This window comes from Lissotriton vulgaris, chromosome 10 (assembly GCF_964263255.1).
Source record: "Lissotriton vulgaris chromosome 10, aLisVul1.2, whole genome shotgun sequence".
NCBI classification, from domain to species: Eukaryota; Metazoa; Chordata; class Amphibia; order Caudata; family Salamandridae; genus Lissotriton; species Lissotriton vulgaris.
This window is the reverse complement of record NC_141698.1, coordinates 318,980,900-319,001,778: the sequence shown is the minus strand read 5'-3', so window position 1 is coordinate 319,001,778 and position 20,879 is coordinate 318,980,900. Positions and strand designations below refer to the sequence as shown.

Sequence of the window (20,879 nt, the reverse complement as noted above, 5' to 3'; positions counted from 1 at the left end):
CACTGACTGTAGTGTGAATACTAATGTTTAGCCCTCTAATATTCAACAATTTCCCTATTGTTTAACTTTTTGTGAATGCGAATAGTTCTTTTTGTATCCATCCACTATCCAACAGTTTTCCTACTGTTGCCCTGCCTGTAGAGTTAAATATATTTAGAAAGATTGTTTAAATAGATTAAGGATTTAAAAAGAAAGTTTTTGTTAAAATGGCTTTTGTGTTACTGGAGTATTTATATATACAGTTTTTTAAAAAATAAGAAAAATTACATGTTACATTTGTTACAATGTATAGTCACTCACTAGTTATTTTAAAATATTATATTTGAATAATTTAATACTTATTATTTAATTATATATATTTCAATTTATAAAACAATATTTTGGATTTACCTGCTTAATATTTATTAGATCAACATTTTTTAACAGTATATTATGTTATTTAACCATTTTAAGCTATGTTCAATGTATTTATATTTTATGACAATATCTGGTTAATTACAATTAGATATATATTTTTTGTTTTACAATGTATTTTATTATTTTTTATTAATTATAAGTGTATTACTCATTTAATGAATCTGAATTCAATGGTGGATGAATGTTACATATTAACATTCTGCATCACGAACATTTATATACTATTGGCCTCAAATTTGTGTGAATAGAAAGTATAAACTCATTTACAGGTCAAAAGTTTATCCTTCTCTGGCACTAACTACAGTTAATATTTTACCCCTCCCAATCCAACTTTATTGTTGCATTGAAAGGGTGTGTGAGAGTTAATTTTACCCCTCTGCAATGGAATACTTCAGATAGGGCATCATTATGATATGGGTTATAGTTGCCTTACAACGACACCTTCACTGGTTACGCGCACTGGATTATTATGCAAACGCAAATGTGGGCTCAATAGTATGCCCTTTTGACTGACACCGTCAGCCTGTCAGGGCCTGGACCAACTCCATCTGACCCTTCAGGATAGCAAAAATGATTATGATGGCTTGCGGAGAGAGGGCTGCCAGATACACTGACCTCCATGCATCCAACAGGATCAATGAGGTCATCAGAGGGATTGCAATCCCTACAACAGTGGCAGTGACTGATCGATCAGCACCGGAGCGAATATAATGTCCCATACACAGAGGTAGCTGTTGACTAGCGTATGTGAGCGGTCTGCTCAATGAAGGGCTACTTCGAAGTTTTCAAAGCTTTGTCAGATTTCCTCAGGGATGTGGAAAACTTTAGCTTGCAATGTTCAATTTTCCGTATCTATCCAGCAGGGTAAAAAGTGAGAATATCGAGTAGAAAATGTCGACTTTCAATAATATCAAGTGTAAAATATTTACATTCCTAAATATTGACTGCAGGAAAATGCTGGTCAAGAAAATCAAGGTTCATGTAAGAAATATTGTTTTTTCAATATCGAGCTTAATATTATTGTTTGTAATTTTACTTTCACATTTAACTGTATGAGCTCATTTTTTTGTGTGCAATTATTGCTTTGGTCGATTACTATTTGTAATCAAATGATATAACTTATACAATTTAAAAAAAGAATATTTTGCATTTTAAATGTGTTGCGGGTTGTTGGTTTAAATAGGTATAAGGGGGAGGTATTTTAAATATACTAACATTAATAATTCTTTTTAAATACATTTTATTTTTACATTTATAGTGTTCTTTTTGGGTATTAAGTTATAATTAATGTATTTATAATTGTTTATTTGTATTTATTATTTAACTGTTAAATATGTTTTTTGTCTAATTTTAATAAGAGCGGGTTGTGTGTTTGCAGGGGAATATGGTGCTAATTAATTTAATTTAAAATAATTCAATACCAATTTTGAATTAGGATTGCTAATAGTGGTAATTTGTTTATTAACTTTTTTGTTATTTTGTTATTTTGTTTTTAATTATTGTTATTTAGTTAGCAATTATTTTATTTGTGTCATTTTTTTAAGAACGGGTTGAGTGTTGATAGGGGAGTAGGGTGGAAAATAATGTATTTATTAAACCAATTATTAATATGTAAAAAGTAACATTAATTTCATTTACTCTTACTTTCTCTAATGTAAAAATTAATGTATTAATAATTAGTTATATTTGAAATGTTAATTGTTATTTAATTATGCAAATTGTTCCATGTTTTACAAAATTGGTGGTAAAATTTGTTTTTGCCATATTGTGATAGTTTTATTATTAATCAATAATTATTTAATTATTTATATATTTATTAATTAGGGGGCCATTAGGATGGCGGGAGGACTTTTTCCGCCCATCATCCTATCATGAAATGGGACCGCAGGCCATAAGGGTGGGGGTCCCGTGTGGGCCATTTGGATACGCCCGCTCCACAGTGGCGGGCGCATCCTGCATTCCTGACATTGTGGTGGGCGGTGCACTCAGCACCGTCCGCCACAATGCCAGGAAGGCATGTCCTGCACTTCCATGCACAACATGGCAGACACCACGCGGTGCCTGCCATGTTGTGCATGGAACTGCAGTGGGGTACCATAGGTAACCCCATGTGCACCCTCCACCACCCAGAGTCCCTTGGGGCCAGCAACAGGCCCCTACAAGCAATTCCTGCATGCCTTTCCTTGGTGGCAATGCCGCCATGGAAAGGCATGTTTCACATTTAACTGTATGAGCTTATTTTTTTGTGTGTAATTATTCCTTTGGTCGATTACTATTTTTAATCAAACGATATAACTTATGCAATTTAAAAAAAGAATATTTTGCATTTTAAATGTGTTGCGGGTTGTTGGTTTAAATAGGTATAAGGGGGAGGTATTTTAAATATACTAACATTAATAATTCTTTTTAAATACATTTTATTTTTACATTTATAGTGTTCTTTTTGGGTATTAAGTTATAATTAATGTATTTATAATTGTTTATTTGTATTTATTATTTAACTGTTAAATATGTTTTTTGTCTAATTTTAATAAGAGCGGGTTGTGTGTTTGCAGGGGAATATGGTGCTAATTAATTTAATTTAAAATAATTCAATACCAATTTTGAATTAGGATTGCTAATAGTGGTAATTTGTTTATTAACTTTTTTTGTTATTTTGTTATTTTGTTTTTAATTATTGTTATTTAGTTAGCAATTATTTTATTTGTGTCATTTTTTTAAGAACGGGTTGAGTGTTGATAGGGGAGTAGGGTGGAAAATAATGTATTTATTAAACCAATTATTAATATGTAAAAAGTAACATTAATTTCATTTTCTCTTACTTTCTCTAATGTAAAAATTTATGTATTAATAATTAGTTATATTTGAAATGTTAATTGTTATTTAATTATGCAAATTGTTCCATGTTTTACAAAATTGGTGGTAAAATTTGTTTTTGCCATATTGTGATAGTTTTATTATTAATCAATAATTATTTAATTATTTATATATTTATTAATTAGGGGGCCATTAGGATGGCGGGAGGACTTTTTCCGCCCATCATCCTATCATGAAATGGGACCGCAGGCCATAAGGGTGGGGGTCCCGTGTGGGCCATTTGGATACGCCCGCTCCATAGTGGCGGGCGCATCCTGCATTCCTGACATTGTGGTGGGCGGTGCACTCAGCACCGTCCGCCACAATGCCAGGAAGGCATGTCCTGCACTTCCATGCACAACATGGCAGACACCGCGCGGTGCCTGCCATGTTGTGCATGGAACTGCAGTGGGGTACCATAGGTAACCCCATGTGCACCCTCCACCACCCAGAGTCCCTTGGGGCCAGCAACAGGCCCCTACAAGCAATTCCTGCATGCCTTTCCTTGGTGGCAATGCCGCCATGGAAAGGCATGTTTCCGCCCCATGGTATTATGGCTGGCGGTGTCTAACAGACACTGCCACCATATTAAACTCTGCCCGGTCGACTTGTTGACTGGGCGGAAATGCAGCGGACGGTCTTTTCCTCTGCTGCAGTCCCCCCTGCTATAGTAATATGGCAGAGGGGGAAATGGGTAGCGGGCGGGAACGGATCTCGGGATGATCGCCATCGCCATGCGGGTGGTGGCAATCCACCTGAGATCCTAATGGGCCCCTTTATGTTAAAAAGAAATTTAAAAAATGAAGATGTCAATGCTTAAAAATTTGTGATGTGTGAGATGTGTGGCTAACAGTTGTAAATGGTGTGAAGAAAAATTGATTACATTATATAATGATTTGTTGCTCATTTATATTAATTCATCAATGTAAAAGTATTTCTTAAAATTGTGAAAATATTTTATTGTGGTAGATGGAAGAAAATAATTCAGTTTTCAAATAATCATTGTTTGTTCATAAATCGTCATTTAATTGTTGTTTCATATTTTTGTCAATTGTTTAATTATTATTTTGTTTGTGGATTTAGGGGATCTATGATGATACAACGCATGTTATTACAACGCATGCTTTTACAACGCATTTTTTACTACGCAAAATCTATTACAACGCAATATTTTACAACGCATACTATTACATCGCAATATAGTGTTACTAATGAAAAAGTGCCAAAACAACAAAATCTATTAAAACGCATACCATTACAACGCATTTAAATTATATATATTTTTTGTAATATAAAATCTGGCACGGGATGCAGGGAAATTAGGGGTTTTGGTTGGGGAAGTGTATTAAAATGTGGTGAAAAACTACAAGGAAAAGCACTGATTTTCTAAAAAATAATTAAATTAATAACAGTTAATTTATTTATAAAAAAATTAAATAAATAAATATTTTATAAAAAATAGTGAAATAAATACTGGGACGGGATGCAGGAAAATTAGGGGTTTTGGGTGGGGAAGTGTATTAAAATGTAGTAAGAAACTGCACGGAAATACCGCAAAATCATAGAGATATTCAAATTAATACTCAAGTACTAAAATAAATACTCGAGTAACAAAAAATTTCTCATATTTATGAACATTGACATATTTCACAGAGATAATTTTCTAAAAAATAATTACATTTTTAACGATTAATTTATTTATTTAATAAATTAAAGAAATAAATAATTTTTTTAAAATAGTAAAAAAAATAATGGGACGGGAAGCAGGGAAATTAGGGGTTTTGGGTGGGGAAGTGTATTAAAATGTGGTGAAAAACTACACGGAAAAGCACTGATTTTCAAAAAAATAATTAAATTAATAACAATTAATTTATTTATTTAATTAATTAAATAAATAAACATTTTATCAAAAATAATGAAGTAAATACTGGGACAGGATGCAGGAAAATTAGGGGTTTTGGGTGGGGAAGTGTATTGAAATGTAGTAAGAAACTGCACGGAAATACCGCAAAATCATAGAGATATTCAATTTAATACTCGAGTAATATAATAAATACTCGAGTAAGAAAAAAAATACTCATATTTATGAAAATTGACATATTTCACCGAGATAACGATGTACTTTAAAAAAAACGTGAAAACGATTAATAATTAAATGAAAAATAAACTTTGAAGAGAAACAGAAAGATTTTACTTACAGAGAACCGCCATTTTAAACACAGTAGAATGAAATGAAGTCCATCTACCATTTCCATGACATAAAATATCAACAAGACTTTCAAAATGGATGCCAAAACGGAACGAAAGAGTCAAAACTTTACTTCAAAAGAAAACATTTTAAATTATACGTTTCCACATCAAATGACTGAAAATAAAATTATAAACGTAACGGTGTAATTTAGACCAATAATGATGGAAATTACGAAAAGGTATAAATACATGCAAGCCACCATTTTGAAGTCAGTTGATTATCAACTAGCAGAGTGACCAGACGTGAAAACCTGACCCTCTGACCTCTTGAACTTAATATCAACCAAAGCGAACTTTGAAGCATTTCTCTATCACATTGAAGTAAGTTAATAAAACGACGTTATGAAATGTTTAATTATAGCACTTCAGCAGCAATATGTTAAACAAATATATTTTTAAAATAGATTAAATAATGGAATATTAACCATTAAGTAAGGAAATATTTGAAAATATTGATAAACAACTGTAACGATTCTGAAAAATAAATAAACGTTAATAGTATAAAAACGATGTAATTTTTTTAAAAGAAAATATTCTATTCTGAGATATACTATATTTTTAATAAAACGACCCAAAATATTTATTTTATTTATAAACAGTTCTCCAACCAAGTGAAACGAAAAAAACAGCTTTTCAAAATAAAGTTTATATTTTAAACAACGAGATTACTCAGCACGATAGAAAAAAAGGTAATTTTTTTACTAATGTTAAAAAAAAACAGAAGTAAAGACCTTACATTCCATCCGAATAAATAATCCATTCCTTAAAATTATTTTTTTCTCACAGAAAAACGAAGTTGGTTTTCAAAATCAACATTCATTTCTAAATACAATCGTCAAGATTTAAAGAAGGTAATTTTTACGAAATTTAATGAAAATATAAATAAAACATGAAATAATTCCATAACAAACAGATTTTTAAATTCTAAATAGTAATTGAAAAGACAACAGTACAGAAAGTGTGAAATATTCTAGATGTTATTTAATTTAAAACTTGTGAGTTATTACTAGATCACAATCAATCGAAAACAGATTTCTTTTAAATGTTTAATATATTTTTTAGATAGTCAAAAATATCTTCAGAAGCACTGCCAAGTAGAAAAAAAAAGTGAGAATACCAGTCGACAAAGCACGTCAAAGAAAAACATATCCAAAAAACTTGGACTATCAGTAAGGTAAGTGCTGGATAGTGTAAAAGTGGCTGTAACAATTCTTATTCAAGAAATGTGCATTAGTAGAGTAAGTGGATAAGCATAAGCGAAAAAACATGCCAGTTTAGTAAGCCTCCCCTCCCCCCCCACACCCTGAAAAAAACAACCAATGAATATATAACTAAAAAAAGCAATACAGAGTGGTCACACAGTGGCCAGATTGGTTTTATCTACATAGAAAACATTTGCGATACCTTACAGAGTTTACCAGTAAAACGTTACATTTGTTTTCATGTCCTTTGCTTCTGAAGCAAAACCACTCATTGATTTCATTTAAATGTTTAAAATATATTTTAGATACTTAAATTTATCTTCTGAAGCACTGCCAAGTACATGAAAAATCTGAGAATACCAGTCGACAAAGCACGTCAAAGAAAAACATATCAAAAAGCAAGGACTATCAGTAAGGTAGTGCTGGATAGTGTAAAAGTGCCAGTAACAAATCATATTCCAGTAATGTGCATTAGTAGAGTAAGTGGATAAGCATAAACAAAAAAATATGCCAGTTTAGTAAACCTCTCCCCCCTCCTCCACACACCCTGAAAAAACACCCAATAAATACATAACTAAATGAAGCAAAACAGAGTGGTTAGACAGTGGCCAGATTGCTTTTATCTAGACGCAAAACATTAGCGCAACCTTGCACAGTTTGCCAGTAAAACGTTTCATTACTTTACATGTCCTTTGCTTTTAAAGAAAAACCACTCATGAAATGTTTAAAATATATTTTAGATTCTGAAATTTATCTTCTGAAGCACTGCCAAGTTGAAAAAAAACTGAGAATACCAGTCGGCAAACCACGTCAAAGAAAAACATATCAGAAAACTAAGACTATCAGCAAGGTAAGTGTTGGATACAGTAAAAGTGCCACTAACAATTCTTAAATCAGAAAAATACATGAGTAGAGTAAATACTGGATAGTGTAGGGGTGCCACTTACTATTTGAACTCAATGAAAGTGCATGAGTAGGTTAAGTGCTGGATAGTGTAGATGTGCCATTTACTATTCTGACTCCAGAAAAGTGCATGAATAGAGTAAGTACTGAATAGTGTAGGAGTGCCACTTACTATTCTAACTCCAGGAAAATGCATAAGTAGGGTAAGTGTTGGATAGTAAAGAAGTGCTACTTACTATTGTAACTCCAGGAAAATGCATGAGTATGGTAAGTACTGGAAAGTGTAGGGGTACCACTTAATTTTAAAACTCCTTTAAAGTACATGAATAAGGTAAGTGCTGGATAGTGTGGGGATGCCATTTACTATTCTTACTCCAGGAAAGTGCATGAGTAGGGTAAGTGCTGGATAGTGAAAAACTGCCACTTACTATTCTAACTCTAGTAAAGTGCATGAGTAGGGTAAGTGCTGGATAGTATAGGAGTGCCATTTACTATTCTTACTCCAGGAAAGTACATGAGTAGTATAAGTGCTGGATAGTGTAGGGGTGCTACTTACTATTGTAACTCTAGTAAAGTTCATGAGTAGGGTATGTGCTGAATAGAGTAGGAGTTCCACTTACTATTCTAACTCCAGGAAAGTACATGAGTATAGTAAGTGCTGGATAGTGTAGAAGTGCCAATTACTATTCTAACTCCAGAAAAGTGCATGAGTACGGTAAGTGCTGAATAATGTAGGGGTGCCACTTACTATTCTAACTCCAGAAAAGTTCATGTGTACGGAAAGTAATGAATAGTGTAAGGATGCCACTAAGTTTTGAAATTCAAGAAAGATGAGTCAATTTAAAAAAAAATTAAAATGTGAATAAACAGTGTGTAACATTGAATAAAAACACAATAATGTTGTGAATATGCACACCATGAAAAACTTCAAAAAAGAAAAACAAATAAAACATTTTAAAAACATATAACACATTCTCCAATCGTTTTTTAGAGCCAAACGAGAAAAAGAAAAAACGAAAAAGGAACCGAAAAACAGCCCATATAAAAACAAGTTACAAGAGTAGGAAGAAAACAACAAAGCAAACTGCAAAACCCAAAGGTAATTTTTTAATATAAACACATCTCATCTGCAAAATAAATTGCAAATAATACTTTAAGAAAAAAGCTGAATAGTATAGAGATGCCACTAACTATTCTAATTCTTAAAAAGTGCATGAGTACGGTAAGTACTGGATAGTGTATAAGTGCCATTTACTATTGTAACTCTCGCAAAGTACATGTGTAGGGTAATTGCTGGATAGTGTAGGGTGTCACTTACTATTCTAACTCCAGGAAAGTGCATGTGTACGGTAAGTGCTGGATATTGTAGAGGTGTAACTTACTATTCCAACTCCATGAAAGTGCATGTGTATAGAAAGTGCTGGATAGTGTAAGATTAACACTTAGGGGTCCATTAGGATAGCGGGCGGTGGCACTACCGAAACGATGGCGGGGCGGAAAAACAGCTTTTTCCGCCCGCTAGCAGTGGAAATCACGTCCGCCACATTAGGATATGTAAACACAGGTCATTTCCCGTCCGCCGCGGAGCGCCTCGCTCCGCCATCAAGGTGCGCCCGCCACCGCGGCGGCTGCAGCCAATCGAGACCCTCCGCCGCGGTCGATGACGTCCGCCCCGCTCGACAAATTAGGATGGGCCAAACAAGCTGACGCACCGCACCGGAGACACCGCACAGCTCTAGCAGGCGGAAAGTCTACAGCGGAGCACGCACGCCGAGATCCGACATGAACCCCATGGACCCAGCCCTCCACATGCATCCGGTCATGTACCTGCTGCAACACTATCGCCAGATGGGCCGCCGCGGACGCCGCCGCAGGTACGTCACTACACATATACACCACACAAAACACATGCCGACACAGGTCCCAAGCACAACACTGGCATCCTGCTGGGGGGCACAACACATCCACATGGGCACCCACACATCACCCACCTCAGAACAAGGCACCCCACGGCATCCGGAACACACAACGTCGGCCAACCTGCAGCAACGTCACGGTCACGGACACGTCACCGCCGCGGTCAACACATGCGCACAATGCAGAAGGCAGGGCAACACCAAGGCATGGACACATTCCAAACATCACAGCGACACACCACCCCGACCAACACTGCACACCACCCGAAGTAGTCACAGGCCAGGTGCCAATCCCGTGCACCCCCTTGCACATCAACAAGCACTGTAACAACAAGCACAATACACACACACTGCGACACACAACCAGGGACAAAGGCACAGCAGGATTGCCTGACAACGGACACACAACACCAGTGCACTCCCCACAGCCCACACAATTGTATACAAACATCCACACAGGGCAAGACAAAACATACAACAGGCATACAACTCCTGCCTGACACATGTGTGTCTCACACCATACAGGGGCACACATACATACACTACAAACTAACACCCTTCACACTGCACACCTCTGCCACACACATGCCATGTAAGCCATGCCACCAGGACCAAGGGCCAACACAAGACGACCATACACATACACGCCAGGGCACACAGAATGGGAAACACACACCTCATCACATCATAAACATCTACTACACCACAGCACAGCTGCACACCCTGTGCTGCCAGTGTCCCCCAAGGTGACCTGTGAACAGTGTATGCAGCAATAGCAATTCACCCACACGAAAACTGCATGGCCTGCCAAATAACCATCACAGAGTACAACATCAGCAGGGCCACAATGGACTGAAGAACCTGTCCACCTGTCTAAAAATCATATGGCCACATACAACCTTGCAATGGTGATGTACAAAATAGACCACATGGAACTCAGTCAAACAAGAAAATGACTTAAATCAGTAAGGAGACAGAGAAAACACACCATAATGTACTGTATTTATTCACATATTGCACAGATGTAGCTACACAACATAAGTAGACAACAGCAACTCTCAAAATCATGTGCAAATGCCATAGACTATGCACTGGTGAATCACAATCGGGAAGTGCAAAGTCCTTGGCAGGGCAGGGTACAGCACATCAGAGCAACAGGCCCAGAGTCCTTGGCAGGGGAGAGCACATCAGAGCAACAGGCCCAGTGTCCTTGGCAGGGCAGGGTACAGCACATCAGAGCAACAGGCCCAGGAACACACCCACATCGCTAACAATGGTGTACTGTAGCACACCTATGTGTGGCACAGGCGTCTGAGGGTGTTGACAACTCACTCCTGGCTGTCATGTGGAGTGGAACCTGGCTGTGTGTCAGGGACTGCAGGTCGACTTGACTGGTGTGACAGAGGGACATGTGGTGTGGCTTTAACAGAGGGCCTGCAAGGTGGAGGGCTGTGCGGACCAGGTGGCACCGTGGCACGTGGAGGTGGAGTCATGCACGCCCTTGACACAGTGTGGGTGGGAGAGGTTGGAGGGGTGCCCTTCCACTTCTTTGGAATATGAATTTGCTTCCCTGTCATGGGGTTGATGGGAAGTGGCGTTGACACCACCTGCACACCCCCCAACTGTTCCACTTCAGGGGCAGACACTGCCACTCCCTCTGGAGAAGTGCTTGATCCTGCAGTACGCTTGTGCTGGCTACGCCTCCGGACCACTTTAGCCTCTCTGGAAGGTGTACCCCCCACAGTGACCACCTTCCCACTTACCCCAGGGATGGCCACTACACTGCCCTCCTGTCCCTTCTTGCCAGGGATGGCCACTACACTGCCCTCCTGTCCCTTCTTGCCAGGGATGGCCACTACACTGCCCTTCTTTGCCACAATGACTGGGCTGGTCACAACAGGGCTTCCCTCCACCTGCCTCGATGTACTTTGTTCTGGGGTTGATGTGGTAGGTGGGTGTGTCCCTGTGTTCACCCCAGGTGTAGTCATGACATCCCACACATCCTCTGTGGGCATAGCAGAGTCAATATCTGGTGATGGCTCAGCAGCATGTGAGCCTGATGTCTGACACAATGTTCTTCTGGCCTTGCTCTTCTGTGACTTCACCTTGTCTGTGCATATTGGGGGGTCCCTGCCCTTCTTTGGGGATGGAGTCTGTGGACGGGAGTGTTTGCTTTGGGTCTGAGCTGTGCTCCTAGTGTTGTAACGTTTACTTGATGTATGTCCCAAGTGCTCACTGTCATCTGATGTGGCCACTGACTGGGTGGACGTCAAAGGCACCTGAGCTGCAAAGGGGGCATGTTGGAGGGCTGACGTCACTGTACCTGACAATGACAGGAGTGTACGATGTAGGCCACCCACGTCAGAGTGTATGCCCTCCATGAATGCCAGAACCTGCCCTATTTTGTAATCGTGGGCACTGAAGGCATTCAGCAGGGCGGTCTGGCCCACGCAAAGTTGCCGCAGGAGCTCTACGCACTCTGCACTGAGGGCAGCAGGGGGGACAGGTGCAGGTGCTGCGGTGCCATGTGTGAATGTCACACGTCCCCTCTTAGTGACACGGATACGGCCAGCCCCAGAGGAAGTGGATGGGAGGGTGGGCAGTGGCCGTTGGTAGTCAGATGCAGCAGCAGAGTCCCCATCCCCTGTGGCTGCTAACAGGGACTCATCCCCCCTGCCATCAGATGAAGTGGTACTCTGTGTCTCAGCCACAGATTCCTCATGCATACTCCTGTCACCCTCAGTAGCGCTGGTGTGGTCAGTGTCACTTTGCTCCGTCTCACCCTGCTCTGCTGCCGCTGTCGTGCTGGTCTCCCCACCACTTTCAGGATCATGTTCCGCCGTGGTGTCTTCCGAATCTGCATTAGTGACAGAAACATGGTTGTATAAGTGTCATAGTCTGGTCACACGATATCAGAGCAATGCAGCACATGAGAGGCCTAGAGCTACATGGTAACCACCACACCCTCAAATCATTGTGCTGCTACACAACAGTTACACCACAACTGAGCCTGTCATGCGGACAAACAGGCAGAAGTGGACCAATGTCGATGACACACAGCACTACACCCTGCCCATGGATGGTGTTCCCCTAGCCCACATGGACCTGCCCCACGGACATAATGTAGCCACAACTAACATCACCACTTCCAGAGCCTAAAGGGATCCAGAGGGGAATACACACACCTGTTTTGTCTACACATGCCACATTGTCAAATAGGCCATTACAATCACCATGTGCCAATGTGGGTTCACATTGTTGTCAGATGTGTGGGCCACTACCATGCAGGTGCATGCAAAGTAGACTGACATGGTGTAACACTCATTAAGTGGACACAGCTGTACAGCATAATAGGGACTACACCCACCATCACAAAGAAGAGTGACCATGTGGACAACAAAATATATGTCAAGGACTGAAAACTGCAGCCAGGAGCTGCAGAGTAAGGCCATGGTGGGCCAATGCCTCATACAGACACACATCACAGTTGCCACTCACATCACATATCACAGCATGGCAGCACACGCACATCACATGTGTCACCGCAGACACAGGCACTCTACACATGCATCCACTCCCAGACAAACTCTCCCTCCCCGGATACTCACCATCGCTGTCTTGCTGCTGAAGCCCCTTCAGACGTGCATCCAGGTCTGGATAGGTCACTGCCAGTATGCGTGCCATCAGCGGAGTCATGGTGCGGCGTGCCACACGCCCTGTGCGTGGTACCATCCCCAACTTCATCTCTGCCACTTGCTTAGCCAGCCGGCTGATGTCGTCCCACCTCTTGTGACAGTGTGTGTGTCGTCTGTTTGATACCCCCAGGGCTCGCACCTTTGCTGCTATGGCCCTCCAGACAGCCTTACGTTGGTGTACTTTGAGCTGCAGGTATGAGAGTAAAGAAGGACTAATGAACATTTACACATTGTCATATGTCAGCATCTATCAGTACAGCAGCCAGACACTGAATCTGGACGCACAGTGACCCCCCTCCCTCCAGAACTGGGGGTACCCTCACAAGGCCACTCTGCATGGCATAAACATTAGTGAATGCATGCACACATTGAGCTTCGTAGTCTCCATGATTATCACACTGAAGAATGATGATTCAACACAAATGCATCGACAGCACTGTGTAAATCATAAATTGTACAGGGCATTGATGTGGCATATCCACTAATCAGTGTGCAGCAACTGTAGCATGTAAGTTGGCTGATGGACAAACTTTGGAAGGGCAGCCACTGAACCTACTCTGTGGGGCACACTGACTATGACTACAGGGGCACCCTGAAATTACATCACAAGCGGACACTGTCCAACCAGCTACAAGGCAAACAACCGTTGGTCATGTTTGCCCCAAAAAGTAGCACATCCCACTCACACATACAAGTATTGGCCTAGGACAGAGTCATAATGCAAAACACACACTCCCACCACCTGCAAACATCTTGTCTGTCAGTGTTTGTCAGCACCACACATCCAAAATAACATACAGCTGCATCATGAATACACGTCTGACACCACCCTGCCCTACTGCTCCCTACATGGTGACTTACCACGACATTGGGGCCACCAAACAGCCGTGGGTACTGTGCCAGCACCTCGTTCACAAGGACATCCAGCTCCTCACTCGTGAATGGACTGGCACGGATCTTATCTGTTCTTGACATCCCTGTGGATATGGCAGACCTGTGGCGGAAGTGAGTTGTGAGGTGTCCCAGGCAGCAGGCTCTGTGAGCAGCAGGAGAGGGTCCCAGGCAGCAGCAGGAGAGGGTCCCAGGCAGCAGCAGGAGAGGGTCCCAGGCAGCAGCAGGAGAGGGTCCCAGGCAGCAGCAGGAGAGGGTCTCAGGCAGCAGGCTCTGTGAGCAGTGGGAATGTGTGGCTCACTCCCACAGATTTATAGGCCCATGGGGTCGTTAGGAAGCTGATAAGGTGCTACAATTGGTTGTCTGGGTCAGCCTTATTCATAAGCATCCAATGACCGGCTCCGCGGCGGCGGCGCGCCGCTTCCGCATTATTCAAATCTGCATCATGCCACATTGAACACCCATGCCATTGGCTGTATGCAATGCACCATGGCGGTGACGCACCGCGGGTGTCCGGGGTGCGCTACCGCGATGGTGCATCATTCAAAAGCATCCAATGACCGGCTCCGCGGCGCGCCGCTTCCGCATTATTCAAATCTGCATCATGCCACATTGAACACCCATGCCATTGGCTGTATGCAATGCACCATGGCGGTGACGCACCGCGGGTGTCCGGGGTGCGCTACCGCGATGGTGCATCATTCAAAAGCATCCAATGACCGGCTCCGCGGCGGCGGCGCGCCGCTTCCGCATTATTCAAATCTGCATCATGCCACATTGAACACCCATGCCATTGGCTGTATGCAATGCACCATGGCGGTGACGCTCCGCCGGGGACCGGCGGTAGGTACCGCGACTGATGCGGCGGAGCCTAGCCAGCGGCATGGACACCAGTCCATGTGCCAATGGGTACCTTGGCTGGGTAGATGGTGGTGCTGGGGTCACACCGCCGGGGACCGGCGGTAGGTACCGCGACTGATGCGGCGGAGCCTAGCCAGCGGCATGGACACCAGTCCATGTGCCAATGGCTACCTTGGCTGGGTAGATGGTGGTGCTGGGGTCACACCGCCAGGGACTGGCGCTAGGTTCTGGCATTTTCGTACACATTGCTGTGTATGTCAATCATGGACAATGTATAAGTGCCATGCAGCTACATGGTGTAGGGCACATCATTGTACACACGATGCCACAGAGCCATTGCATCCACAGGAGGACGCACGTTCAGTCTGAGCCACTTTAGCATGTGTTTGTGCCATTTTAGTAAGGCTTTTGATGGGTGCTGATAATTGACAGACGTCAGGTGCTCTACATAGATGTAGTGAGGTTTAATGTGTTGTTGGTCAGTGCAGACCTTGACCAGGCTGGTGGCACTGCATTGTATCGTACCTGACTTGTGCATTCAGAACTGATCATGCACACAACCAGAAGTGTCCCTGCTATTGTGATTATTGTGTTGATGAATGCTTCCACAATGTACATGATGCATTGAGGTCTGGCAGGTACGGCAGATGGGTATGACAGACATGTTAAGTCACATTAGATTTGTGGCTCTTGTAGCTCCATGTCTGCGCATGTCACTCGTTTAATCATTGTATCCACATTATTGTCACTTGGGTATTGTCACTGGAGAGGCCTGCCCTCTGTGTGTAGCTATTGGGCAGCCATGTAACCAGATGTGCCATGCAGCTTTCTGGCCATTGTTTTTTACCCATTACATCATTGATGTTTTGTGCTATGGCCATCTCATGATGCTTGTCATTGACCTATTGTTTTTAATCCTAAACTAGGAGGAGGCCAGATCTCCTACGTCAGGTGATTGTGCTTGAGGACATGGAGAATGAGGCAATCATCAGGAAATTCCGGTTGGACAGACCGACATTGAAGATCTTGTGTGATCTATTGGAGCCCCACCTGCAGCCTCGCCGTCACGATCCTACGGCATTCACACCCGCCCACAAGGTAATGGCAGCACTACACTTCTTTGCGACTGGTTCCTTCCAGGAGACCGTGGCTAACGCTGGGGGAATGTCGCAGCCCATGTTCAGCATGGTGATGAGGGATGTACTCGAGGCCATGATGATCTATCGGAATCGCTACATCCATTTCCCCCGGGGACGTGAATTGGCTGCCGTTAAGGGGGACTTCTATCCACTTGGGCACATCCCACATGTAGTCGGTGCGATAGATTGCACCCATGTGGCTCTGGTGGCACCGCAGGCGACGGAGCACATTTTTCGAAACCGGAAACACTACCACTCCATGAATGTGCAGGTGGTGTGCCTTGCAGACATGACAATTTCACATGTGTGTGCTAAGTATCCCGGTTCGGCACATGACTCTTTCATCATGAGGAACAGCATGGTGCCACGGATGATGGAGAATCTGCATCCCGAACGTGCCTGGATTGTGGGTGAGTTACACAACTGCTATCGCGTGCTGTGTGTCACTGCCTTTACTGTGGCCGTACAACATTGCAATGTGTATTTTTTTTTCCACAGGGGACTCAGCTTATCCCAGTAGGCCATGGCTGTTGAGCCCACTCCGTAATCCCCAGACACCTGCAGAGATCCGCTACAATGAGGCCCATGGCAGGACACGACGGGTAATTGAACGTACTTTTGGGCTGCTGAAGGCAAGGTTCCGGTGCCTTGACAGGACTGGAGGCGCACTTGCATACTCGCCTGGGAAGGTGTGCAAGATCGTTGTGGCATGCTGTATGCTACACAACCTGGCCATCCACAAGGGGGTCCCCCTGCTCCTGGATGACGGTGAGGAACCAAGGCCACAACCTGCTCAGGGACCTGAATCCAGTGATGAGGAGAGTGGAGAGGAGGAAGGAGTTGACCAACGGCAGCAGCTAATCCAACGCTACTTCACTTGAAGGTGTGTGACGAGTTACAACGTCTACATAGTCTAGTGTCTTAGCTTATGTTATGAATGGTTATGCGCAGATGTTCCCAATAGCCACATGTTCTGTCACCTATGTATGGGATTGTTGGAATGGATGTTACGTCCGGAGATGTATTATGGACGGCATTACAGCATTTCAGATAGACACTGTGTAGGGTACCTGTGATAATTAGGATATTTGTGGATCAGTGATCTGTGTGTGTTGCCACGATGAGACCAGTGACTGTAGTTCTGTTGTGTCTCCCTAGGTTCTCCAGCGTGTTCCTGCCCTGCATACTGTACATCATGTTTACATATCATGGACATAATCATCATTGTAAATTATGCACTAAAGAATTCACTACACAAAATCTGGATTGTAAGGTATTTTATTTACGGGGTGGACATGTGAATTGTGCGTGAATATTTACAGGAAGGTGGGGAATGAGCAGTGAGTTGACAGTCATGGTCGCTGAGATGCAAGAGTAGACACCACATGAATGTGGTGACCCAGTCCAACAGACAGGTGCCATTGCCAAGGCAATGTGGGGAAAGATAGTCCAAAAGAGTCAATGCAGTTGGGGAGAGGGTTGTCTTCAAGGCTGGCTCCGTGACTGGCGTGTGGCAGGTGCTTGGCTTCCAGAGACTCCCAGGCTCTTCTTTGGACGCCCCCTAGATCTTTTTGGCGGTGGGGGGCCTGCTGAATGGCCAGCGGCGTCAGAGGACTCGCCCCTCTCTGTTGGCGCAGGGGAGGATGGTGGACTGTCATCCTGCTGCACAACAGGAGGGGATGGCGGTGATGGTTGGGACACAGGCCTGTCCCTCTGCAACGCCACTTGCTGGCCCATGAGGTCCACCATCTGTCCCATGTGGTTATTGATGGACCTCATCAGCAGGATGAGCTCCCTGAAAAATTCGTCCGACCGGCCACTTTGTCCCTGGACCTCTTGATAGGCATCCACTACTCTGGTGAAGTGGTCCAGGGATGGTGTCCACTCCGCCCGAGGTCTGGTGTTGGCCCTGGCCCTCCCACCTGCTCTGCTGCCACGAACCTCTTCCCTCGCCACTGGTGCGCCACGCACTGGCTCCCTGCCCTCCACAGTTGTTGGTGTGGGCTGGTCATCCCTAGGGACAGGGAGGGTGCTGCAGGTGGTACTGGTGGTCGTGGTGGTGTTGGTGGCAGTGGCTGCGGTGGTGGTTGCGGTGGAGGCAGAGGCTGTGACAGCAGGGGTCTGCTGCGTTGTCGTTGCAGCAGAGGTGGTGGTGGGGAGGATGGGGGCCTGGGACCTCTGGGTGTGTGGAACACCGGATGTGCCGGCCTGGAGCTCATCGTCCATACTGTCCTGGGAGTCTGCATCTGTGAGTCCATGTGCCGGAGGTGGAGACTGGCTCTGCGGGTCGTTGGTGTTGTCCCCAGCAGTGAGTTCTTCATCACCTGTGGAGTAGATGGGGAGTGGTCAGTGTTTGTGTCATCTGTGTATCATCAGCTGTCTGTACACTAGTGCATTGTGCTGTCATCAGTTGTACAAATCATGGCAACATCGTGTTACATTACATAGTGGATAGTTAGATCATGGTGTCCTAAAGGTTGATTGTCTATGCATTTTGTACAATAGTAAATAGATTAATACACACACACTTCATGAAGATAAACGGTAGTTACATACCTGTAAGGTGAGCGTGCAGGGTATAATGGCTGACACTTGCTCCTGGGTGGGGGTAGCCTCCATGCTGCTGGGCTGTGGGACAGGGGGCATGCTGGGAGTAGTGGTACAGGCCTCACCCCCACAAACACCCTCCAAGTGCAGATGGCTACCTACCTGTAAGTTTGTTTGTTACACAGTGCAATGGCTGACACTTTCTCCTGGGTGGGGCAGGCCTCCATGCTGCTGGGCTGTGGGACAAGGGGGCATGCTGGGAGTAGTGAGACAGGCCTCCCTCCCTCCCTCGCACCCACAAACACCCTCCAAGTGCAGATGGCTACCAACCTGTAAGTTTGTTTGTTAAACAGTGCAATGGCTGACACTTTCTCCTGGGTGGGGCAGGCCTCCATGCTGCTGGGCTGTGGGACAAGGGGGCATGCTGGGAGTAGTGAGACAGGCCTCCCTCCCTCCCTCGCACCCACAAACACCCTCCAAGTGCAGATGGCTGCCAACCTGTAAGTTTGTTTGTTAAACAGTGCAATGGCTGACACTTTCTCCTGGGTGGGGCAGGCCTCCATGCTGCTGGGCTGTGGGACAAGGGGGCATGCTGGGAGTAGTGAGACAGGCCTCCCTCCCTCCCTCGCACCCACAAACACCCTCCAAGTGCAGATGGCTACCAACCTGTAAGTTTGTTTGTTAAACAGTGCAATGGCTGACACTTTCTCCTGGGTGGGGCAGGCCTCCATGCTGCTGGGCTGTGGGACAAGGGGGCATGCTGGGAGTAGTGAGACAGGCCTCCCTCCCTCCCTCGCACCCACAAACACCCTCCAAGTGCAGATGGCTACCAACCTGTAAGTTTGTTTGTTAAACAGTGCAATGGCTGACACTTTCTCCTGGGTGGGGCAGGCCTCCATGCTGCTGGGCTGTGGGACAAGGGGGCATGCTGGGAGTAGTGAGACAGGCCTCCCTCCCTCCCTCGCACCCACAAACACCCTCCAAGTGCAGATGGCTACCAACCTGTAAGTTTGTTTGTTAAACAGTGCAATGGCTGACACTTTCTCCTGGGTGGGGCAGGCATCCATGCTGCTGGGCTGTGGGACAAGGGGGCATGCTGGGAGTAGTGAGACAGGCCTCCCTCCCTCCCTCGCACCCACAAACACCCTCCAAGTGCAGATGGCTACCAACCTGTAAGTTTGTTTGTTAAACAGTGCAATGGCTGACACTTTCTCCTGGGTGGGGCAGGCCTCCATGCTGCTGGGCTGTGGGACAAGGGGGCATGCTGGGAGTAGTGAGACAGGCCTCCCTCCCTCCCTCGCACCCACAAAAACCCTCCAAGTGCAGATGGCTACCAACCTGTAAGTTTGTTTGTTAAACAGTGCAATGGCTGACACTTTCTCCTGGGTGGGGCAGGCCTCCATGCTGCTGGGCTGTGGGACAAGGGGGCATGCTGGGAGTAGTGAGACAGGCCTCCCTCCCTCCCTCGCACCCACAAACACCCTCCAAGTGCAGATGGCTACCAACCTGTAAGTTTGTTTGTTAAACAGTGCAATGGCTGACACTTTCTCCTGGGTGGGGCAGGCCTCCATGCTGCTGGGCTGTGGGACAAGGGGGCATGCTGGGAGTAGTGAGACAGGCCTCCCTCCCTCCCTCGCACCCACAAACACCCTCCAAGTGCAGATGGCTACCAACCTGTAAGTTTGTTTGTTAAACAGTGCAATGGCTGACACTTTCTCCTGGGTGGGGCAGGCCTCCATGCTGCTGGGCTGTGGGACAGGGGGCATGCTGGGAGTAGTGGTACAGGCCTCACCCCCACAAACACCCTCCAAGTGCAGATGGCTACCTACCTGTAAGTTTGTTTGTTAAACTGTGCAATGGCTGACACTTTCTCCTGGGTGGGGCAGGCCTCCATGATGCTGGGCTGTGGGACAGGGGCTATGGTGGGAGTTGTTGTACTGACATTCCGGCCCCATACAGGCCTCCTCAGCAGAATGGCTGGCTACATCTTGTTTAGGGATGGACAGTGTATTGGTGGTTGGGTATTGCAAGGAGGTAAAAGTCAATGTGGTTGTCTGTGCTTACCAGCCTCCGCTCCCCCGGCTACTCCTGTGTAACTCTCAGGTAGCAGGATAGCAAGCACCTTCTCCTCCCATGGTGTGAATGTCTTCAGTGGGACGGGAGGGCCACTGCCAGTCAAGTTTGCCAGAGTCCAGTTCTTGC

At 44.7% G+C, this 20,879-nt stretch overlaps 1 long non-coding RNA gene across 1 annotated transcript; it reads left to right on the top strand.

Annotated features, from left to right (window-relative positions):
• The first annotated feature begins 16,459 nt into the window (after nucleotides 1–16,459).
• Nucleotides 16,460–17,361, top strand: LOC147685178 (uncharacterized). Its single transcript, XR_015300410.1, has 3 exons — nucleotides 16,460–16,540; nucleotides 16,629–17,013; nucleotides 17,289–17,361. It is a non-coding gene; the product is annotated as an uncharacterized LOC147685178 (long non-coding RNA).
• The last annotated feature ends 3,518 nt before the right edge of the window (nucleotides 17,362–20,879 follow it).